Raw genomic sequence first — 23,300 nt, 5'->3', positions numbered from 1 at the left:
ATACTTACCTGCTCTGTGCAGTGGTTTTGCACACAGCAGCCTGGTTCCTTCTCTTCTTCGATCCTCAGCCAGCGCTTCTGGCCCTCCCTCCTGTTGAGTGCTCCCACAGCAAACAGATTGCTATGGGGGCACCCCTTGTTCAGTGTATCCATTCACACTCGGAGCCACGGCTTGGCCCCCCCCCCCTCTCTTCTTATTGGCTCATTGGCTGTGATTGACAGAATCGGGAGCCAATTGCTCCCACTGAAATCTCAGCCAACGAAAGGAGGGAGTCCTGTGATAGCTGAGGCCCCTGTGCATATTGCTGGACCAAGAGGTGAGTATAAGGGGGGGATGCAGCACAGAGAAGGTTTTTTACCTTCATGCATTGAATGCATGAAGGTAAAAAACCTTGAACCTTTACAACCATTTTCAATTTAGCAGCTGCAATATGCAAGGGGCCTTAGAAATGCAATTACAAGAATCTCAGGCAATAGGAAATATTAGAAACCATAAATAGAGCATAATCAAAAATTAAAAGAACACAAGGAAGGCTTATTTTCACTGGCCATGCTATTATGCTGTTTGCACAGTGCAAGTAAAAAAAAATCAGAAATAACTATGTTTGCAATGCCTATCAATGTGCTTTATTTCACTAGTAAAAAGTCCTTGCATGCAGCATTTTGGTTGAATTGTCTTGCATGTTATCTTTCAAGTCATAGAATACTTCAAAAACAATGTGCACTGCTCAAAAAAATTAAAGGAACACTTTGAAAACACATCAGATCTCAATGGGGGAAAATATTGTGCTGGATATCTATAATGATATGAACTGGGTAATGTGTTAGGAATGTAAAGATACCCCATTGTTGGATGGAAATGAAAATGATCGATTTATAGAGGACTGAATTCAAAGAAAAAATTTCATTGTAGCAGCTCATAATTGTACACAGTAGTTTGTATGGCCCCCAGGTGCTTGTATGCATGCCTGACAATGTCGGTGAATGCTTCCAATGAGACAACGGATGGTGTCCTGGGGTATTTCCTTCCAGATCTGGACCAGGACATCACTGAGCTCCTGGACAGTCTGAGGTGCAACCTCGATGGACCAAAACATGATATCCCAGAGGTGTTCTATTGCATCTAGGTCAGGCGAGAGTGGGGGCCATTCAATGATATCAAATCCTTCATCATCCAGGAACTGCCTGCATACTCTTGCTACATGAGGCTGGGCATTGTCATGCACCAGGAGGAACCAAGGACCCACTGCACCAGTGCAAGTCTGACAATGGGTCCATGGATTTCATCCTGATACCTAATGGCAGTCAGGATGCCATTGTCTAGCCTGGAGAGGTCTGTGCGTCCCTCCATGAAGATGCCTCCCCAGACCATTACTGACCCACCACCAAAATGGTCATGTTGAATGATGTTAAAGGCAGCACAGCATTTTCCGTGTCTTCTCCAGACCTTTCATGTCTGTCACATGTGCTCAGGGTGAACCTGCTCTCATGTGTGAAAAGCACAGGGTGCCAGTGGCAGACCAGCCGATTTTGGTGTTCAATGGCAAATGTCACTTGAGCTCTATGGTGTTGGGCAGTGAGCACAGGGCCCACTGGATGATGCTGGGCCCTTAGGCCACTCTCATGAAGCCTGTTTATGATTGTTTGGTTAGAGACATTCACACCAGTGGCCTGCTGGAGGTCATTTTGTAGGGCTCTGGCAGTGCTCATCCTGTTCCTCCTTGCACAAAGGAGCACATACCGGTCCTGTTGATGGGTTATGGACCTTCTTCGGCCCTGTCCAGCTCTCCTAGAGTAAAGGCCTATCTCCTGGAATCTCCTCCATGCTCTTGAGACACAGCAAACCTCCTGGCAATGGCACGTATTGATGTGCCATCCTGGAGGAGTCGGACTGCCTGTGCAACCTCTGTAGGGTACAAGTATCGCCTCACGCTACCAGTAGTGACACTAGCCAAATGCAAAACTAGTGACAAATAGTCAGAAAATATGAGTAGAGAATAAATGTCAGTGGCGTCCACCTGTAAAACCATTCCTGTTTTGGGGGTTGTCTCATTGTTGCCCATCTAGTGCACCTGTTGTTAATTTCATTAACACCAAAGCAGCTGAAACTGGAAAACAACCCCCTCTGCTACTTAACTAACTAGATCAATATCCCAGGAGTTTAATTGACTTGATGCTATTCTCTGATTAAAAAAGTGTTCCTTTAATTTTTTTTAGCAGTATATATTGTATGTGTAAACACATTGAAATGTATCTTGCAGCAACGTATGTGGTGAAAACAATTCCAGAGCCTGAAAGTATTGGGGGTGGAGCTAATATTACATAAACATTAGGTGTCACTGTGAGAAATACAGTATCTTCAGTGTTGTTACTATTTACTTTCTCCAGCTTTTCTTCAATAGCCACCTATGTTCAAAAATGGAGTTTACAACATTGAGGGAATATATAAAAACAGGAAACCTAAGTTACTTTGTCACTACAGAACTTAACAATTTGCCATAGTATTTTAGGTACATTTTCAATAACAATGATGTTTACATACAAAACTTGTATAGAATGCTAAAAAAAAAAATCATATTTCAATACCTTGTATACAAAGCAGCCAATAAAACTAATAAAAAGTGTTCAAAGCTTACCCTTATTTGAGTTGTTTTTCACATCTGTAATGAGAAAAAAATTATTGTGAGACATTTTATACATAGCAATAAAAATTAAACAACTTCACATTCATCATACAATAACATGAAAATAAAGTTATAACATTTCTGAAATCCTTTGTCAGTAAAGCCATTGTTCAGACTGCTACATACAAATAATCAACATTTTAAAATACCAAGGCACTAATGTCAAACTTCTAGAGTAGACTAATGTAACTGGAGAATTGTGGACATTCAGATTAGGATTTATACAATGAAAAATACATTAATGTTGGTTACAGCTCACAGTTCTGGTTAGAATACATCTCTTTTTGTTTTCAAGTCAGTAGTGAATGTATGATGTAATGCTGAATATTTACAAAAACTAATAGTTATGTTCCATTATTCTACAAATCATTGCAAAATTATTACTTTGGAGACTGGCAGAAATAATGCTATCTCCTAAAGTGAACATGTGCACAGGCTATGGACATTCAAATTCAATTTAAAATGATGTAGCAAACACAAGCCATGCCATTCCAAGCAGATGCACTAACTATAGTTTCTGAAACCACTAAAAGCCATAAAATACAACACAGCCTTCAAATCCAGCTGTAACTTAAGGAAACTTTGCTAATGTCCATCCACACAAAAAATGCCTGTAGACACAAAACTGACAAAAGTGGTGTGGTTTGGTTTTCAAGTTTCAAGTTTACATGCCTCAGATGTCATCGATAAAGATATCAATTTAAGGCCTCATTTAGGCTAGTGGTGTTGGGGAGGTTACAAATGTGTGGTTAAGTCACATTTCCAGTGTCCCCAACTTCATCCTGTTAAGTTGTAATGGCAGTGAATGGATGTGTTCACATTGCCGCAGTTTTGATGTTTTGCGTTCTCGGCAAAAATTATCTAACAAGTCCTGACTGATGGGTAGTATGCAAATGGAGAAGCACAATAAATGCCCCACAACTGTTTGAAATGCACGTTTGCTTGGCAAAAATGGGGTTAAAACAGATGTCACACTGCCTCCTCACCAAACAGATGTCTCACTGCCTCCTCACCAAACAGATGTCACACTGCCTCCTCACCAAACAGATGTCACACTGCCTCCTCACCAAACAGATGTCACACTGCTTTCTCACCACTTGTCAATCTCCTCTGAAAGGAGAACTAAACACAGATTACTTCTAAATGCAGTGTTGGTTTTAGACACATGTCTAAACCTAGCAATACCATTTTACTGATTCCACAGTGATGCTGTGCTATGTTCCCTCCTGATACTGACAACAACCTCTTATACAAGGAGAGAGTTCCAATCCTTCATCTTCAACTTTGAAAAATATCTATGAAGGTGATTGCATGTCTTCTTTAAAACTTTTGCACAATAAAAGCATTAAGACCTTTAGTAATAAAAGTAAACCCTTATTCACTTCAATGTGCTATACAGGTTGTAATAGCCTAGAAAAATATATATTTTGCAACTAGGCACACATATCTGCAGGATATGTCCTGCAACGGGAACTTTGTAATGCTGAAAAGGACATATAATCTACGCCATCTTTAAAGTTGAACTTAAAAAAAAACAGTGACTACATAGCTGAAATGTTTGTCTAGAGTTGTGCCCAGGGGCGGACTGACAACTCATGGGGCCCCTGGGAAATAGGGGATCATGGGGCCCCTGTGTCATTGCCCAAACTCAAAAAAGCCTATGAAAAAGGTACCAGAGGCATCTTATGGGGCCCCCTACTGACCCCGGGCCCTCGGACAATGCCCGAGTTTCCAAATGGTCAGTCCGCCCCTGGTTGTGCCCAATCATCTTTGGATTGCTAAAGAAATCTACTGTAATAATATCGATATAGCTTTTTAGGAGGCTATCCCTACTGTTTTTTGCACATCACAAAGTGAATGGACATGCATTTTCATGTATACATAGAAGGAGTGTAGTTAAATCATGATGTACTCCCAATATGGGCCTGAGGAGTGAAGATTATTGGTTGGGGTATATATACTGCTATGGAAATACAATGCCTTGTCCACTCATAATGATGTCCAGTGTGATGAAATGCATGGGAATTAGGTACTGTAACACTGATACACAAGTGGAATGGGTTTGTATGCACTGGATTTGTGACACAGGAGTCATTGCAATGGTGCAATGGTTTGAATTCTCCTTTCTGTGCAAAACAGGAATTTTATTGGTGTTGCACTTGAAATGAAGAAAAGTACAACTTTCTAAAGGTGACAAGTTTGTCTTACCAACATTTAACTGTTGGCACTGTGCAAACTGTTGAATCACCAATATCTATATATTGTTCAGTCTTTAATGCCAGTAATGTCATAAGTATTTGAGAGCCACTGCATTCCTTGCCAGACCACAATAGAGATAAGTGCATTTTTTCATGTGAGAAGTGTGAAATGCTAAGTTAGATACTGCATTACTGACATCAATAACAGTAAGTGTGTAAAAGCAGCATAAAAAAACTATTTCAAGATATATAGTACTGCACAGAACTTTTCTAAAAGCTTATGAGAAGCAGTTTTTACATTATATATATGCTTATTCAGTTTGTCCGCACTGACCTCAATTGCAGTTTGAAACTATATCAGAGTTGATGTAGCTGGATATAAAATGAGCTTATAGTGTTCACTCGGCTCCCAGTGGAGAAACATTCTCTACACCATTGCTACAGAAAACAGACATGATTTATGGCTGTAAACATTTTCTGTCTATTAAAAATCTACTTTAGATAGAGTCCTGATGAAGCACTTTTCCTTTACCATCATAGTCACACCGCAGCCATAGCAAGCTTAAAAAGCACCCCCTTGTTTGTTGTTTTTGTTTTTTTTCTTTGAATTTGCAAGAGTTTGGTTGAAATGAGTAAACATAATTGCTGTCTATTAAAAATCTACTTTAGATAGAGTCCTGATGAAGCACTTTTCCTTTACCATCATAGTCACACCGCAGCCATAGCAAGCTTAAAAAGCACCCCCTTGTTTGTTGTTTTTGTTTTTTTTCTTTGAATTTGCAAGAGTTTGGTTGAAATGAGTAAACATAATTGCTGTCTATTAAAAATCTACTTTAGATAGAGTCCTGATGAAGCACTTTTCCTTTACCATCATAGTCACACTGCTAGCTTAAAAAGCACCCCCTTGTTTGTTTGTTTTTTTCTTAGAATTTGCAAGAGTTTGGTTGAAATGAGTAAACATAATTACACCTACCAACTTAAAGGAACACTTTTGTGCATTCCCTGTTTGATTAGTGAATACATGCCCATGCTCACATGTAGGAATATGTGTGGTATAACTAAAATGACTATCCTGGTTAATGGAGCACAACTGATCACAGCAAGCAGGTTTGTGGGCTTCAAAGGCTAGAAATATAATTTCTGAAAGTAAATGGATACATATAATTTTGCAGTCTACTGCCAAGTGGAGGTAAAACAAAAACTAGATTGAGAATTTAAGGAAACAGGTCAAAAGCCATAGATGACTGTTGTTTATTGTCAGGTTCAGTAGCAGGACTCAATTATAAGGCACCTAAGGGAAAACATTAACCTGATACCCAGCCACAGAGCAAGAAGATGAATGCACAACCTATGTCAGCACTTTGACTTTATGTGGTTGTCCCTTGGATATAGAGCCTGGAAAATCCCTTCTATTAACCATAGCAGGCAAAGTTCCTAGGCCCAAAAATGCAAAAGAGCAGTGACACACAAGCAGCTTTGGAACTACATAAAAAAACTGACAAGGAAGTGAAAGAAAAATATGGAGATACACTAAAAACACTAGGGGTAAATATGAACAGAATGGGAAAAAGCATACAGGCAAAGTACACAAACATAAGTCCGATACAACAAAAAGAAATTCCAAACTAATGGACAAGGAGGAAAATTTACCAAAACTGGTGCACTCAAAATCTGGTGCAGCTGTACTTGATAGCCAATCAGCTTCTAACTTCATCTTGTTTAATTAAGCTTTTTCAATAAAACCTGGAAACTGATTGGTTTCTCTGTAGAGCTGCCTCAGATTTTGCATCATACGGTTTTAGTAAATAATCCCCCTAGATGACAAGCACAGAAATTAAGATAGGAACACAAATCAGACAAGTGCCTCAAACAGACAAGACAGGCCACATAGCAACAATAACAAAACTAGTGACATACAGGGAAATAGATAAATCTAAGATAGAAGCAGAAGGCAGAACAACAAGCCAATGGTGACTGATGATGCCAAGAGACCAGAAAACAGCATTATTTCAGGGTAATAAATGAAATGCTCCAGCAAGCCCCACAGGCATAAACACCCACATCATTTCTGGGAGATCAGTGGGAGAGTGAAGGACAGATAAATAACAACAAAAGAAATAGTTTTCAGTTCAGAGCTAATGTGCACGTACTAAATGTCTTGGGGTGGCACCCATGCAGGTCATGACAATTACAACCTGTAATTATATTAAAAGATAAGGGTGTCTACAAAGGGCACTACAAAATACCAAGTCACATCTATAACAAACTTTGTTAAAATTGTCTGCTTTCCTCTAAAACAATCTATTGGACTCTATAATATCATTGAACTTTAAAATATCAATTGTTATTTTCCAGGATGGGTATAAAACAAAGTAAATGCATACAACACAAATAGTTTTCTTCAACAGACACATGGATAAATGAGGCCTAGTGCTTTTATATTGTCTTTTATTTCATGGTATTGAGAAATTATTGAATGGTTCAAATATTATTGTTTTGTTTTTATATGCTGAGCATGTATCATATTAAATCATATATTATTATCAGGAAATTCCTATATCAAAGATAACACATGCAGATGGGCAGGGTAGCATGCCAACTTTTTAGCCAGTCTTCCAGCTCTTCACGCTCTACTGTTGTCTAAATTAAGCAATACTTGACATATAATTTGAAAATGCCAATTGGTTTATTGCTTTGCCACCCACTGATATGCATGATGCAGACACAAGCAACACAAAGACATGATGATGTTTGCTCTGACTACAAGTTTAATTTCATATCTGAAAAAATGTTCCGTTTTATGTGACATAAATAGAAAAAAACCTTTACACTGAGTCTATTCAGTGGTTGATATAAAAATGCTTGTAGGGCACGTGTCTGAAAGTTACATACTGCAGTTAATGTGACAAAAACTTGAAGTTTAAAGAAACCAGAAAAAAGCACTTCCTATATATTAATATTCTGTCATACTTACAGATGCCTACAAGCCTAGTTAGCATCTTTAAAGTGAGAATGAAAAAGCGTCATATTTCACAGTTTGTGTATAAATAGATACCCTGATGCAGAATAATTAAGTATTTAAAGATGTGCGAGTTCACAAGTGCAGAAAAAAATAACGTCTTAGTCACTGTGATGTTCACATGTTTTTGATTAATCAAAACTTTAAAAGTTTGAAAGGGAACTTTGAAAAGGGAGAGCACTGTAGCTTATCATGTCTTTAGTGTCCATGTGTAAGTAAAATGACAAAGATTGTATCTCTCTGAAGGTTTAGAAATAGCAATATTTTTACTCTGACTCTGTCCTTGGGAATCTGTTGAACTTTAACTGTGTCCCATCACATTTTTTATATTGAAAAATACAAATCATGAAAGTGGAATAACTAAAGATTACATTGAGACATCTGACTGGAAAACGCTAGGGTCATTTCTGATCATTTTGACCTCTCCCCACAAGCTACATAGAGGATACAGAGAAGTTTCTCATGTAACAAAATCAACAACAAAATTAAAGTACAGTTTATGAGAGGTGTATATTGTGGACAGATATACATTCTTCTTTCTTTAAGACCATAAGTACTTGGTGGTACTGTTTCAGGGTGAGATGTAGAGCTACATGGGCACTCAGGATAGTAGCAATGCCAACGTAAGAAAAACTCATCAAGTGAGCAATGGACATTTTAGCTTGAAATCGCTGCTCACCTTATTCGATCCTAGTATGGATGTGTACATGAGAAAGCCTCAGTCAATGCCGCTCCTTGGGCCATGCCCCCTGACGTGTTTCAGCCCACTCACCAGGGCTAAATCATAGGTTAAAATTAAGCCCTTGAGAGTGACATCAGTGCCAAGGGGCTAAGTAAATATGTGGCTATAATTGGACAATGATGTCACCACCATCCCCACCCCTTCCCTTATGTTGAAGCTATCATTTGGTTAGTGATACCATAAGAATCAGTCGCAATCATCATCTTTTTTTTGCCCATGATTAACCCATGTGATGGTGGATTTAAAATAAAGGATTTTGGAGTTTGGATTTTTTTTTTCTATAAAGGACTTGTCAGATTTTTTTTGTCTCTTCATTTCTAGGTTACAGTTCTTTTTTTTGTGAATAAGTACGGGAACATACGTATTCACACAGGGGGACGGTATCTTGGGGCCCCCATTATTAAAGCAAGCTCTGGCCAGGGTTCTAGGGAAAAAGCTCTTGTCCTCATCACCATGGTGACAATGTACTTTGCCAGGGGCACCCCATGTGGCCTGGATTGGTACAATAGGAGGGGTCACATGCTTGTCCCTTTAACGTCCTGGCCAGTCAGGCTGCCTGCCTGGATTAATGGTCTGGAAATGAAAATATCAGTGTTTCTGCATCACTTCCTGTACATTGCAGAGATACATCCTTTGCAGGCAGAATAAGGTACCCCCAGGCATATTATCTGAAAGCATTTGACATTTTTAATGTTCCACTTTATGCTTTAAAAAATCACTGTTCCTGACTGAATATAATTTTTTAAAACATTTTTTGCAATGGTATATGAACATATACCAATGCAGTGCCCTCCCCAATTTTTTTTCTTAATAATGCCACCTTGCCCATTTTTGATTTGACAGATTCGGCTCCCATTGATTAAAGTGGAATTCAGGTTCAGCATTCATAGTTTTTTGAAGTTTACAGAACCCTACCTTAGCCGAAGCCAGGACAGTTCAGCTCATCCCTAATGCTGACAAGAACTGGGAGCAAATTGAACAGACGGATTGGCTCATCAGCGTAAATCTTCTTAAGTGTCCAGTCATCAGGCTGGGGCCAGGGATGTGACCTGGTTGTGTTGCATAAATTCAACACAGAAAAGTAAGTTCACAAGCCTGACTTTGCTATGAGGCAAGGTTGTATGAATCTTAGCACCAGATCAGAAATACAAGTTACTAGCTACAAGCTATACATGATTATTTTAATATTTGCTTTAATATTTGTTTGCAAAGCCTTAATAGACTGCTAACACGTTGCAGACATTCCAACATAAGGTGGGTTTACTTGTCATCTGTGTTTTCTGTGGTTAGTGGGTTATGCTTTACAATAGCTTAACACTAGGATTAATGATTGATTATTCTGTTAGTTAGCCCTTAGAGAATGCACCTAGTGTGAACTCAGCATTTAATAATGACTCACAAAGTCATTATTGAATCCCAATATTCCCAAACACGAGTCTTTTGACTCAGGTTTAAGAGCCTGTATTAAATCCCTATGTCATTGTCTTTCTTATAGTTTATATGCATTCTATATATATTATCTTCCATTGCAAGTTTGACTCCATCTGCTCTTCATAAAAATAGATGAAATGAGGCCCACTCTATACGTTATACCAAAAAATGTTTACATCTTTATTTATAGCACAATTAAGATGTCTGCCTGTTTACTGACTGTGATGCCAGGTGATTCATTTGCAGTGACAGCACATACCAGTTTGTATGTTTGGTTCAAAGATCCTTCATCATGACAAAGGATAGCTTAATTGTTGCAGTGTTGCAATGCACATGGCTCTGCACACTTCACATGGTAAGTAAGCAGAGCAAGTAGTAAGTAATCACATTCAGCTACATTTGTTTTAGCAAATCCAATTCGTTGTACCTGACTTCTACTAGCTATACTATGATTTGAATAAATTAAATCTTCAAAAACACATGAACAGAGGTACACCAATGACTATTAAATTGCTGCTCAGGATCGGAATAGAAATCCATCGATTTTATAATTAGCTAACGATTTTTTGCCTGATTAAATTCATTTGTACATCATTGAGAGATTACACTGTATTAATTTGTGTTACTAAAAGAAGAAAAATATTCTGACATCTGAATATATCCTTGAGGTACAACTTATATGAGATGATCATGCATGCTATTTATATTTTACAGGTTCTTATATAGTGTCAACAATTTACACAGCACTGTATTGTACATCCACTGGGCATCAGTCCCTGCTCTTAAGGAGCTTACAATCTAAGCTCTCTAAATCACAACAATGGGAATAATTTTATGTTTGTGGATTTGTTTGAGAAATTGCTTCTCATGAGTGGAGAATTTACATATGAGTGTACCATTCACTTAAACCCAACACCAAATATGTAATATGTTGCAGCTTACCAATTCTTAGATGTGCTGGCTGCATTACTTTTCATTTTTAGGTCTTTTTTCAAACTCCAGCTAACACTTTATAATCAGTTACAGCAAACATTTTTTTCCTTTTGGGATAAAGGTTTTACATGAATAAATCAAAGCTTAAAGCATAACTAAAGGCACAACTTTTTGTTTAGTTTTGGACAGAGTGCAGAGAGATTAGAATGCCTGTCAGATTTTTATTGTTTTATGTGACCCCGTTAAAGAGATTCACCTTCTCTGTTTGTCCTGTTTACCATTATCATTGAAAGTGAAATTAAAAGAAAAACCATAATTTTGGGTTGTCCCCAGAAAAGTAATAAAGGGGAAATCTGCCAATGGGGGCACTTGCTCTGGTGATCTAAGGATACTCAAGGAATTCTGTTAATTTTCAGGGATTTCCTCTAACTTCCTGCTTGGCTATGTGACAGGAAGTGAAGGTAAATCTCCGCAATGGGACACAGATGGTGGAAAAAAATCTGACAGGGGTTATAACCCTCCCTTGCTCTATCCAAAAAAAAAAAAGTTTAGCCTTTAGTTCTACTTTAACCTTGTAAGCCCAGCAGTAAATGGTTTGTCTCATCCCTGTAAATGATACATTTGGAGGAAATCTTGCTCTTTTAAAAAAACAGACTTACTAGCCAGATCACTCAACGAAAATAGAAGAAAAAAGACCTAAAAATGAAAAGTAATGCAGCCATCATATCTAATAATTGGTAAGCTGCAATATAATACATTGTTACTCTAGGCTTTAATACTGCTTTAAGCAGAGACAAAAACATATCTCAAAGGAGTAAAACAAACCAATAACAAAGAATAAATAGCATCATAAATGGCACTCATTTTTAATTATTATATTTCTCTAAAGATTTACAAATGTTTTTACACATAAATGAAAATATATGTACTGCATATGGGATTTACTTACTATATTTAAAGTGGTTGTAAAGCTTTGTGTTTTTTAATTATTAAAATAACAAACATGTCATACTTACCTGCTCTCTGCAATGGTTTTTCAGAGAGCAGCTACAATCCTCCTCTTCTGGGATCCCCCTGGCTCCACCCCATGCCTAGCGCTGACCAGAGCAAACTGCTTGCTCTGGGGGCACTTGTGTTTAGTAGCTCCAGAGCTGGCCCTGTGTGTCCATAAGACATACAAAGTGGAGCTCGGCCTCGTCCTCCTACTTTCTCCTCATTGGCTGTGATTAAAAGCAGCAGGAACCAATGGCTCACTTTACTGTGTCTCAGCCAATGAGGAAAGGGAGACCCAGGAGAGCTAAGGCTTTCATGCACATCGCTGGATCGAGATGGGGGTCAGATATTAAGGGGGGGGGGGCTGAGTGGGGACAGAGTGCTGTGGTAGTTCATTAAGAACTACAAGCTGACAGCCACTAAGGCTGTCAGGATTTGTAGTTCTCTAATTCGCAGAACACTGTGAAAGAATGACACGGCCAGGGGGACAGCTAGCGGGGGGGGAGAAGCTGTTACATTGGGGGAGCGAAGCTGGTGTATTCATAACATGTTACACTCTGAATATGGGTGTAACATGTAACATGTTATGAAAGGTGAGATTATTCTTTACCTAGATATAAGATTGCTGGATTCAGCACATATACTACAAAATCTTTGATCTTCTGCTTACAGATAAAAATTTGCTTTCAGTGGTGACTATGATCTGTACGAATCTACCTTTGCATACATCTAGCTCCTGGTGGCTCCGGAAAGAAACAGCGTAGCTTCCATTTATTTAGGATAAGAGTTTACTTAGAATCAGAAGTAGCTTTTGTCTTAGATTTTAGGTCCACTTTAAAGTAAAAAGTGTACATTTAAGAACATCATTGATCTATCTACAAACCTGCCCCATTCCTACTATATTTGCAAATATTATTTGAACAATATTGTTGTGTTACACTATTTGATTTATTATTATTTCTCTGTGACCAACGCTTGTTTATTATTGCTCGGTGTCATTATGCTGTCTCCTCATGTCTAATCTGAGCTCTTTTTCTCACTGTACTTGTGTATACCCCTTCCCCCTGCCTCTCTCTGTAGTCATTCCACTGTATCCTGTCTACCTGTATGCATCTTTCCATGAGGCTTTCAACATTAACGTTTTTATACCTATGATTATCCTCCATTAAACAGAACATTTTAATGGTTTTCCTTGTCTGACTTACTCAACATGTGAGTTTATTCATTGAGTTTAACTGTCTGAACCGATGCAAGAGATAGATTCAACACCACGGTCTTATTTACGGTCTTGTAGTTGAGTCAGAACAAATATCTATATGTACTGTGGTCTACATCAGCACTATCTAACCAAAATAAGGACAGGAAGGTGCTGTTTTTAATAGCCTAGTCTAATATCAAATACAGCAAAGTAATTAGGAAATTAGAACCCCTTTAATCCAGCAGCTTGTCTGCTTCACTTAACTCTTTTGTCATCCAAAATTACAAAAGGTTGCTTTTCTGGAAGCAACCTACTGCTCCCCCACCAAATGTTTAGTTACACAAAAATGAGGAAATTTACTGAATGGAAGATATCCTTGCCTCTGTGAATCACAGAGAAAAGTTTTGTAAAACATGATTCTACTGTACTGACTATACCTTCTCCATGAGTTATATCGCAGACCTTGCCACCTGAACCTGACCTGCTTATGACCCCTGCTCTTGATGCCTACTCTGGAAGGCCATCTCTGCCTACAGGGGCTGTAGTATGGGACCCTTAGGGTTTGGCCCCTGCTTACACTTTTACCACCTCCTTGTTTCCCTCTCCCCTCTCTGTCTTCCTTTGCTTTTTTGTTTCCTCACAGGGGACCATGTGCTTATCATATTCATGTTCCCCAAACCTTTTGCACATAGTGCGCACTGTCCTTCCTACATAGTAGAGCCCACATGGGCACCTAAGGCCATAAACAACAAATTGTGCACCGCAGCTAATGAACTGCTTAAAGTGAAAGACCCTGCGTATTTCCTTGTAAAGGTTTTTTGCCATGATGTATAAAGGGGGAGGCCTTACATTTATTGGACTTACACTTATAGGACCCTATCATATCAAAGAATGTCAGTCACAAAAGGAGAGAGATTTTCCAGACTTTGTCAGCTTGGGACATTCTGGATTTTCACTCTAAATAACATGTCTACCCAAAGGTTAAATGAGGAGCTGGAAATCAATACATTGATTTGATACCCCCTATCTAGCTTACTTATGTGACTGGGTCTATCAACCATGACCAGAAGTCATTTAGTATGAGGTCAGGATATGTGATACAATTGATAAACTACTCTCCCTTGGCATCAGAGATACCGCTCTCTCCTGGTTCTCATCCTACCTATCCCGATGCTCCTTCAGCGTCACCTACAATGGTGCCACCTCCCCCTCCCTCCCCCTCTCTGTTGGGGTCCCCCAAGGCTCTGTCCTTGGACCCCTTCTCTTCTCCATCTACACCTCCTCCCTGGGCACACTCATACACTCCCACGGCTTCAACTATCACCTCTACGCTGACGACACCCAAATCTACCTCTCCACCCCTCTCCTCACCCCCACTATCTCAGCCCGCATCCCTCACCTCCTAAACGACATCTCAGACTGGATGTCGCTACATTTCCTCAAGCTCCACGTCTCCAAAACCGAGCTCCTCGTCTTTCCCCCTGCCCACACCCCCCCATCCTATCCATCATCACCAACAACACCACTATCATTCCGCCCCGCAAGCCAAAGTCCTTGGCGTCATTCTTGACTCGAACCTCTCCTTCCAACCTCATGTCAAATCACTTACAAACACATGCAGGCTCCACCTCCGCAACATTGCCAAGATACGTACCTTCCTCACCCCTGACACCACCAAACTTCTAGTACACTCCCTCATCATCTCACGCCTTGACTACTGCAATTCTCTTCTCACCGGCCTACCCAAGTGCAGGCTCTCCCCGCTCCAGACCATCCTGAACTCAGTGGCTAGACTTATCCACCTCACCACCCGCTCCACCTCTGCCACCCCCCTCTGCCTCTCCCTCCACTGGCTCCCAATTGCCCAACGCATCAAATTTAAACTTCTAACCCTGACCTACAAAGCCGTTCACAACACTGCCCCTGACTACCTCACCAACCTGATCTCCAAGTACTGCCCTACCCGTACCCTTTGCTCCTCACAGGACCTCCTTCTATCCTGCTCCCTGGTCTCCTCCTCCCATGCACGACTGCAGGACTTCTCCAGGTTCTCCCCCATCCTCTGGAACTCACTGCCCCAATCCATCAGACTGTTGCCTTTCCTCCTCACATTCAGGCGCTCCCTCAAAACCCATCTCTTCAGGGAAGCCTACCCCACCCTCACCTAACGGCCATTCTCCCTCTTTCCTCCCACCCCTCATTCCCCTCAGCCACTTCCTACTGTACCATTACCCCCTCCCTCCTAGATTGTAAGCTCGAAAGAATAGGGCCCTCTTACCCCTCGTACGTTGTTTGTTATTGTTGTACTGTGCCATGTATTGTCGTCCCCCCCTATTGTACAGCGCTGAGCAAACCCTTTGGCACTATATAAACTCGATGTAATAATAATAATAATAATAATAATATATTAATTTTTAGTCTTCAGTTTTTTATTGTAAAGCTTTCTATGTTTGTTTGGAGAGATACATTTACACATTCATGCCCAGGAACAATATAGGGTCCACTGTTATTATCATTGTTATTACCATTATTTTTATTTTCTTGTTATGGTCATTGGTTGCTGTGGTCCCTCTGCAGGTCCCTGGAGTTGCCCCTTTAAGAGTGGGATGCTCCTAGTGCTGTATATAAGACTCCAGAACTATATGTATGGGCATAAAAGAGGCCACACTCCCAAAATGCATCATCATAGAAACCATGTTGTGCACGCTTTCAACTCCTCCTTTCCCCTCTGAGTTGCATCTCATTCTGCCAGATTGTGGCGCCAGCTTGGTCGGGGCTCATGTGCAGTAGCAGCGGCGAGAGAGCTGTCACTACACTAGCCTGCAGTACACATCTCAGTAGCGACCAGGAAGTAGTTGAGGAAGACTATCCATTGATTGATTTGCCTTAAGTATTTCTTTACTATATGAGTGCATTGGTTTTATTTAATTATCCTAATAATAAATGATGTTACACTAGGGTGGATGTGCGCTCTCTGTTGCTTTTGTCTAGATCACTCTTTTTTAACATCCTTTCAGTGACTCATGCAGAAGACTACAATGTATTTAAATCTTAAAACTTGCAAGTCATAAAGCATTATATAACCATTATGACTTTTTTATTTCTAGAAAAGTGTAAACTCATTCACAGGAAAACCTATTTTATCCTCCTATGTAAACGTATATCTGTAACTATATTTCTTTTTTTCTTTTACCCTTCTGGATGATATTTCATCAAACAAAAAAACACATTTTTTACCATCTAATTTTAATCATGAGCACATTTCTGGCACGCTGCTATGCACATTAGTCATAGGAAAACATTTTTGGAAAATAAAATAGTAATTTATGTCTCGTAAACATTTCTACTGCTAATTACCAAGAGATGTTATTCACAGCCTAATGTCTGTCTATTTGAATCTTGCGTTCAGAAACAGGTGTTCTATTAGACACCATCCATAACAGTCGGCTGAAAAAAATGTCTTTAATAACAAAAAAGTATACATTGAATATTCAGTTAAAAATATTATTTAAACTGTTAAATTATTATCTGAAAATAAGAATTAAATACAAGGAAACCAATAATTAGTCTTTAGATATAAGGTAAAATGTTAAACATGATTTAAAAAAAAAAAAAGAATAAACAATCACAAGAGATATTTCTACAATCTGAATCTCAAAACCACACTAGTATAACTTTCTAGCAAAATAATCATGTTTTTAAAATGGAGAGGCAACTGTGAACCTGTAAACCATTTAAGAACACCCACTATTTTGGCCAAACACCAGCATTCCAGTGGACTGACAGCCAACTAGAGTTTACTATCTGTCATTTATGGAAGCAGTAAAAGATGTTCACTTAGCAAAGTGAATGCTCACCTTGCAATGTGTATGTTCACTTGAATAAATAAATAAGGCAAAGATGTGTTAATTATGAATTCCAAATTAATATAGGAGTTTTGCTCTTCTCCCTCTTTATTAATGACCAGCAAGCAAATAAAAAACAGATATTCTAGCCTATACACAGTATCCAATTGATCTGACAACCATTTGACAATCCATTTGATCTGACAACCAACAAAATGAAGATTCTATGTTTGCCTCACCAAAGCAGCACAGAAAGGCCACACCTCATGAATTGATCTGCAGCCAGGTGATTCTCCATTGTCACAACTGGTGTGTGGGCTGTCAGGCAGAAGCCTAACAGGACAAAGCTTCTCTGCAAGATCCAGCTACCAGGAACCCGGAAAACCCAATAGTTAGAGTACTTCAATTCCAGTGGGGTGGCACTTCACCGTTTAGTCTTGGATACCACCAGCTGTTTACCTATGTTACCAGAGCTATATGTATCTGTGTTCTGCATTATTATACTGAAGTAGTGAGTTTCAGCTTGACCCTATTTTGCATAAATTATAAGATATCTTCCTGCGCCTAGTGAGACACTCTACTACAGGTACTATCCTGCTGCTGTGCAATGTGAACAACACAAATATATGAAAAAATAAAATAACAGCGCAAAACATAGACCTCTACATAAAATCAAAAAAGTGCAAAAAAATTTTTTGTAAAACAAAATACAATTTAAATGGTGCAGTCCATCAAATTCTTATATAAATAGTGAAATCCATCAAAATAAACTAAAGTTCAAAAATATTCAAAAATATATGTGCAAAAAAAAAAAAAAAAAAAAAAAAGAAAAAAAGGAAAGAAATCTTTTCACATTCTTCTTGTAAAGAAACTTCCACCTTCCACCCGTGAAAACCAATATCAAATGCACTCACCAGATATAGGTGAATAAAACGCCTTTTAGGAATTTTATGGGATCCTACACCCTCTTTCGTATCCACTCTATAGGAATCCTCTCCTCCAACATGGGCTCCACCATCCGACCAGGGAGAAAAAAATCTCAAATAGTGTGATATTGTAAGACACCATTTCATATGTGAAATCAAGGATTAAGGCCACTCACATTAATTTCACTTTAAAAAGGCATATTTATTAAGGCAAGCTTCTCTCCAGATGAACAGTAGATGCAAGGTAACCTCTCACAGAATCTCACATCACAGTCCCAGGTTCCAGCAGAAGCTCCACAGAGACCACACATATATAAATCCCACAAAGATGGCCGCTGGAACGCACCACTCAGCGTGCGCTCCACTCACCGGAAGTGACGTCGGACATGCAAAATAAAACCGGAAATGCGTCAACGCGTTTCGCCCCTCCCACAGGGCGTTCTCAAGACAATCATTTCCTGTTTGAAGCTCCCTTATATACCCAACTGGGACCCACCCCTCCGTTGTGATAGGTCTAAACCCTCCCCGGGATTATCAAAACAAACCACTCCTCCTGTGATGTAACGTGAGAATCCTTTACACATGAGGTCTATGCCTACATAATTCAGAATACTTATTAGAACCATTAGATTATCTCCCAAAAGCGACATGTGTAAACCACATGCCACCAGTGGGAAAACACGAATGTATTTTAAATTTTAAAACAATACCTCAAAAATACAAAAACTTTCTTTAATAAATAAGCAATGAAATGACAATTTTAAAATTAAAATAAAATAATTTATGAAGAATAATCTAATAAAAATAAAAATAAAAATAAAAAATGAAATATAAAATATAATAAAAATAAAAATAAAAAATAAAAAATAAAAATAAAAATAAAAATAAAAATAAAAATAAAAATAAAAATAAAAAAATAATAAAAATAAAAATAAAAATAAAAATAAAAATGAAAAAATGAAAAAATAAATAAAAATAAAAATAAAAATAAAAATAAAATAAAAATAAAAATAAAAATAAAATTAAAATTAAAATAAAATAAATGAGAATGCAAATTCATGAATTTGCATTCTCATTTATTTTATTTTAATTTTAATTTTATTTTTATTTTTATTTTTATTTTATTTTTATTTTTATTTTTATTTTTATTTATTTTTTCATTTTTTCATTTTTATTTTTATTTTTATTTTTATTTTTATTATTTTTTTATTTTTATTTTATTTTTATTTTTATTTTTATTTTTATTTTTATTTTTATTTTTTATTTTTATTTTTATTATATTTTATATTTCATTTTTTATTTTTATTTTTATTTTTATTAGATTATTCTTCATAAATTATTTTATTTTAATTTTAAAATTGTCATTTCATTGCTTATTTATTAAAGAAAGTTTTTGTATTTTTGAGGTATTGTTTTAAAATTTAAAATACATTCGTGTTTTCCCACTGGTGGCATGTGGTTTACACATGTCGCTTTTGGGAGATAATCTAATGGTTCTAATAAGTATTCTGAATTATGTAGGCATAGACCTCATGTGTAAAGGATTCTCACGTTACATCACAGGAGGAGTGGTTTGTTTTGATAATCCCGGGGAGGGTTTAGACCTATCACAACGGAGGGGTGGGTCCCAGTTGGGTATATAAGGGAGCTTCAAACAGGAAATGATTGTCTTGAGAACGCCCTGTGGGAGGGGCGAAACGCGTTGACGCATTTCCGGTTTTATTTTGCATGTCCGACGTCACTTCCGGTGAGTGGAGCGCACGCTGAGTGGTGCGTTCCAGCGGCCATCTTTGTGGGATTTATATATGTGTGGTCTCTGTGGAGCTTCTGCTGGAACCTGGGACTGTGATGTGAGATTCTGTGAGAGGTTACCTTGCATCTACTGTTCATCTGGAGAGAAGCTTGCCTTAATAAATATGCCTTTTTAAAGTGAAATTAATGTGAGTGGCCTTAATCCTTGATTTCACATATGAAATGGTGTCTTACAATATCACACTATTTGAGATTTTTTTCTCCCTGGTCGGATGGTGGAGCCCATGTTGGAGGAGAGGATTCCTATAGAGTGGATACGAAAGAGGGTGTAGGATCCCATAAAATTCCTAAAAGGCGTTTTATTCACCTATATCTGGTGAGTGCATTTGATATTGGTTTTCACGGGTGGAAGGTGGAAGTTTCTTTACAAGAAGAATGTGAAAAGATTTCTTTCCTTTTTTTCTTTTTTTTTTTTTTTTTTTTTTTTTTTTTTGCACATATATTTTTGAATATTTTTGAACTTTAGTTTATTTTGATGGATTTCACTATTTATATAAGAATTTGATGGACTGCACCATTTAAATTGTATTTTGTTTTACAAAAAATTTTTTTGCACTTTTTTGATTTTATGTAGAGGTCTATGTTTTGCGCTGTTATTTTATTTTTTGACCCTATTTTGCACCTTACAGAGACCATGCTATTGCCCCATATGTTAAAACTCCAACAGATACCAGAAACCAGCACTCAAATCTTCATACTGGACAGAAAACATGGAATCTAGCACTTGCTGAGCTGCCACCCTTGATAGATCAGGGAATCTTGATACTGGCAAAAAAGAATAGTGACACATAGTGACATATAGCAACTGTGGCGTCCTCACTCACACACATAGAGAGGGCGCCATGACGGTCAGCCCATTTCCATCATCTTTTGCCCCTACTATCGCTTGGTGGCAGTGTAAGTTTACAGTGATCCTATCCTTTTGCATCATAGATGCACAGAGTCTAGTTACATCTACAGTACAATGTTTTACACTTGTGGGGATTTGATCAGTCTATCTGGTATGCAATTTTGGATTGTTACATTATAGCCATTAATGTGATTTACCACATGTCAATCTGAGTAAAAGATAGCTCCCTTTTGGGCATTACCTGCAGGACTCCACCCCTTCTTTTTGCACAGAGTTGGAGTTTTCATTATCACTTGGTCTCATATATAAGAACCATCAATGTGTATTTTATTTACTGCTCTGAGGAAGCGAGTTCGACTCCCGAAACATGTTAGCACTTTACTCCCAAGGACCTCCGCTGTCAGTGATTGTCATCTTTGGCTTTGTCTCTGTTTTTATGACCTTTTTGGTTTGAGTATACATTTTGTAATTTTAAAATAAATTTCCTATATATCACGGTAATGCTCGAGGAGAGTGCGCCCTGTTTTATTCTTTTTTTGCCCCATATGTTACTCTAATGAAGTCACAGGGCCATTGCTGTGAAGTCCTTGTTTATGGAGATTTCAGATGCTTGTTAGGCTTTTATTATTCGGCCGTGCGTGCATTTTTTTCCACCTTGAACCTGTTTTGCATCATTACTTCTAACTTTGAAGTTTAGTAAACTTCAGGTTACAGTTACACTTTGTCTGATCATATGGCTGATTAGCCATTTTTGTCCATATCATTTCTTACTGAGAACCCAGGAGAAGTACCAGTGGGGCTTTGGGAAGCCTGCTTGGCAGCTTGATACACATCTGTAGATATGTAGAAATTATATTTTCAGGGTTTTTATTTTTTAATAGGAAAAGGAATGATTTAGCTACCACTGACTTGCTGACTGTAATACAGCATAGAAGGAAGGGTATATGATTTCTATGTGCTCCATGACTGTTAATGATGGCTACATAGAAGGGGCTGATAGGATGTGCTGTAGCTGGGAGAGAAGATACAGCTGGAAAAGTAGAATAGACCAAAACAGAAGTAACAACAGAAGCAATGAAGAAGAGAGACCGATTTTAGGTAATATTGTTGCCTTGAGACAAAAACTCTGGCTGTCGATATACAGCTTTTCACTACTACTCCTCCTTATTAAAAGTGTTCCTTCAGACAGTCAAAGACAGGTTGCAAAGAAGCAGAATTGCATGTGTTAATTTAACTTCAGTAACAGTTATTTGCACGCATAGTACATTTCAGTTTATTGAACAAAAGTTCTAGATAATAAAGAAATATATGTACTGCATTTCAGTGTATTGAACAAAAGTTCTAGAAAATAAGAAATAAACTTCTTTAAAGGAAAAGCTAATAAGTTTTATGGAAACATTTGTGGTTTCTACTCTTTATTTTTTGAAGGTAGCTTTAATAATACGTATTGCCATACAAAAAGAAATGTAACATATTAGGGTTGAGGAAACTTATAGAAGCGATCCAGTGTCTGTGGTGAGTTGGGCAGGTTTGCTGTAGATGCATGTTTAGAGATAATTAGTGACTAGTGCAAACCACAATGTGTGCTGCTATTTCTGACATGTATGTTCTTGTTTTGACATTGATAGCTGGAAACAGGTTTTCTTCAATATGTTGTAGAAAAAGTTGGGAAAGGGCAGTGACATTTATTACAGAGGGACGTTGTGCAAATCAGCACTGCCTGTGGAAGTTAGAGGTGAAATGCTGCTGTATTGCTCTAAATGCTCCCTATGTAAATTTTATAAAAAAAAAAAAAAAAAACAACAGGCGAAAATCAACTGTGGAATTCTACATTTGCATTCTAGTCCTAAATGAGTGACTACAGTATCTCAGTTCCGAAATTGCTTACAGAAAAAACTGTTTTTGTCCATTTCTCTTTAAAAAGGTTTTGCTGAACCACAAAGTCCTAGTTAAAATGTTATGCAACAAGCACATCATCCACAACTTTTTTTAAACCCCATTTCCTTTTGCTTACAATTAATTCAATCAACAGGAACGTAGCAAAGGAGGGTGGAAAGAAAAAAAAAAAAACAATGTCCATTACTAGCAGGTACAAAAGTGCCTTGTCCCTAGTTCACTTTGAAAAACAACACACACTGGACGGAAGTCCATGGACTTTATAGACACGACATTGAAAATAAATAAAAAACAATATTTATTGTTACACAGTTAAAAATCAATTAAAATCATATTTAAAATAAACCATTATAGCACCCTGTACCCTTATGTCGGTTATGGTAGTGGCCCCACACTATAGTAAAGATACACACTGTATAGATCATTAGTACAAATACAATTCTGGGGGAGCCACCATCCATTAACATGAAGCTCAACATGTTTTGCTTCCTCAGGAGAAGAAGGTGCAAACAATTGAACTGCTGCATGGAGTGCCAAAGCCAAGGGATCACAGGGGTGGTATGCTAAACGAGCCAGTCAACCCCCCAAAAAGCCTCCCCCAAAATCTACATCAGAAGTAGGTGCGAAGTCAATAAATCAAATCTGTCCCAGTATACGTCACACTTGAAGGGGCAGATATTTTAGTATATTCATTCAATAGCCACAATAAATTGCCTTCATTGTATTTACGAAAAGCAGGCTGGTATCCATATAACACCTAATTCCACAATTCCA

The 23,300-nt window shown here is 38.0% G+C and overlaps 1 protein-coding gene across 28 annotated transcripts in view; it reads right to left on the bottom strand.

Annotated features, from left to right (window-relative positions):
- PTPRD (protein tyrosine phosphatase receptor type D) overlaps positions 1 to 23,300 on the bottom strand; it is a 2,222,737-nt gene that overhangs the window by 1,918,561 nt on the left and 280,876 nt on the right. For all 28 annotated transcript variants that reach the window (XM_089678099.1, XM_089678100.1, XM_089678098.1 and 25 more), the window contains exon 3: positions 2,636 to 2,659. The gene's annotated coding sequence lies outside the window, so the exon portion shown is untranslated. The remainder of the gene's footprint in view (positions 1 to 2,635; positions 2,660 to 23,300) is intronic.

This window comes from Staurois parvus, unplaced genomic scaffold (genome assembly GCF_062004578.1).
Source record: "Staurois parvus isolate SC_StPar_1 unplaced genomic scaffold, SC_StPar_1.0 ptg000198l, whole genome shotgun sequence".
NCBI lineage: Eukaryota > Metazoa > Chordata > Amphibia > Anura > Ranidae > Staurois > Staurois parvus.
This window is presented reverse-complemented; position numbering and strand designations above follow the sequence as displayed.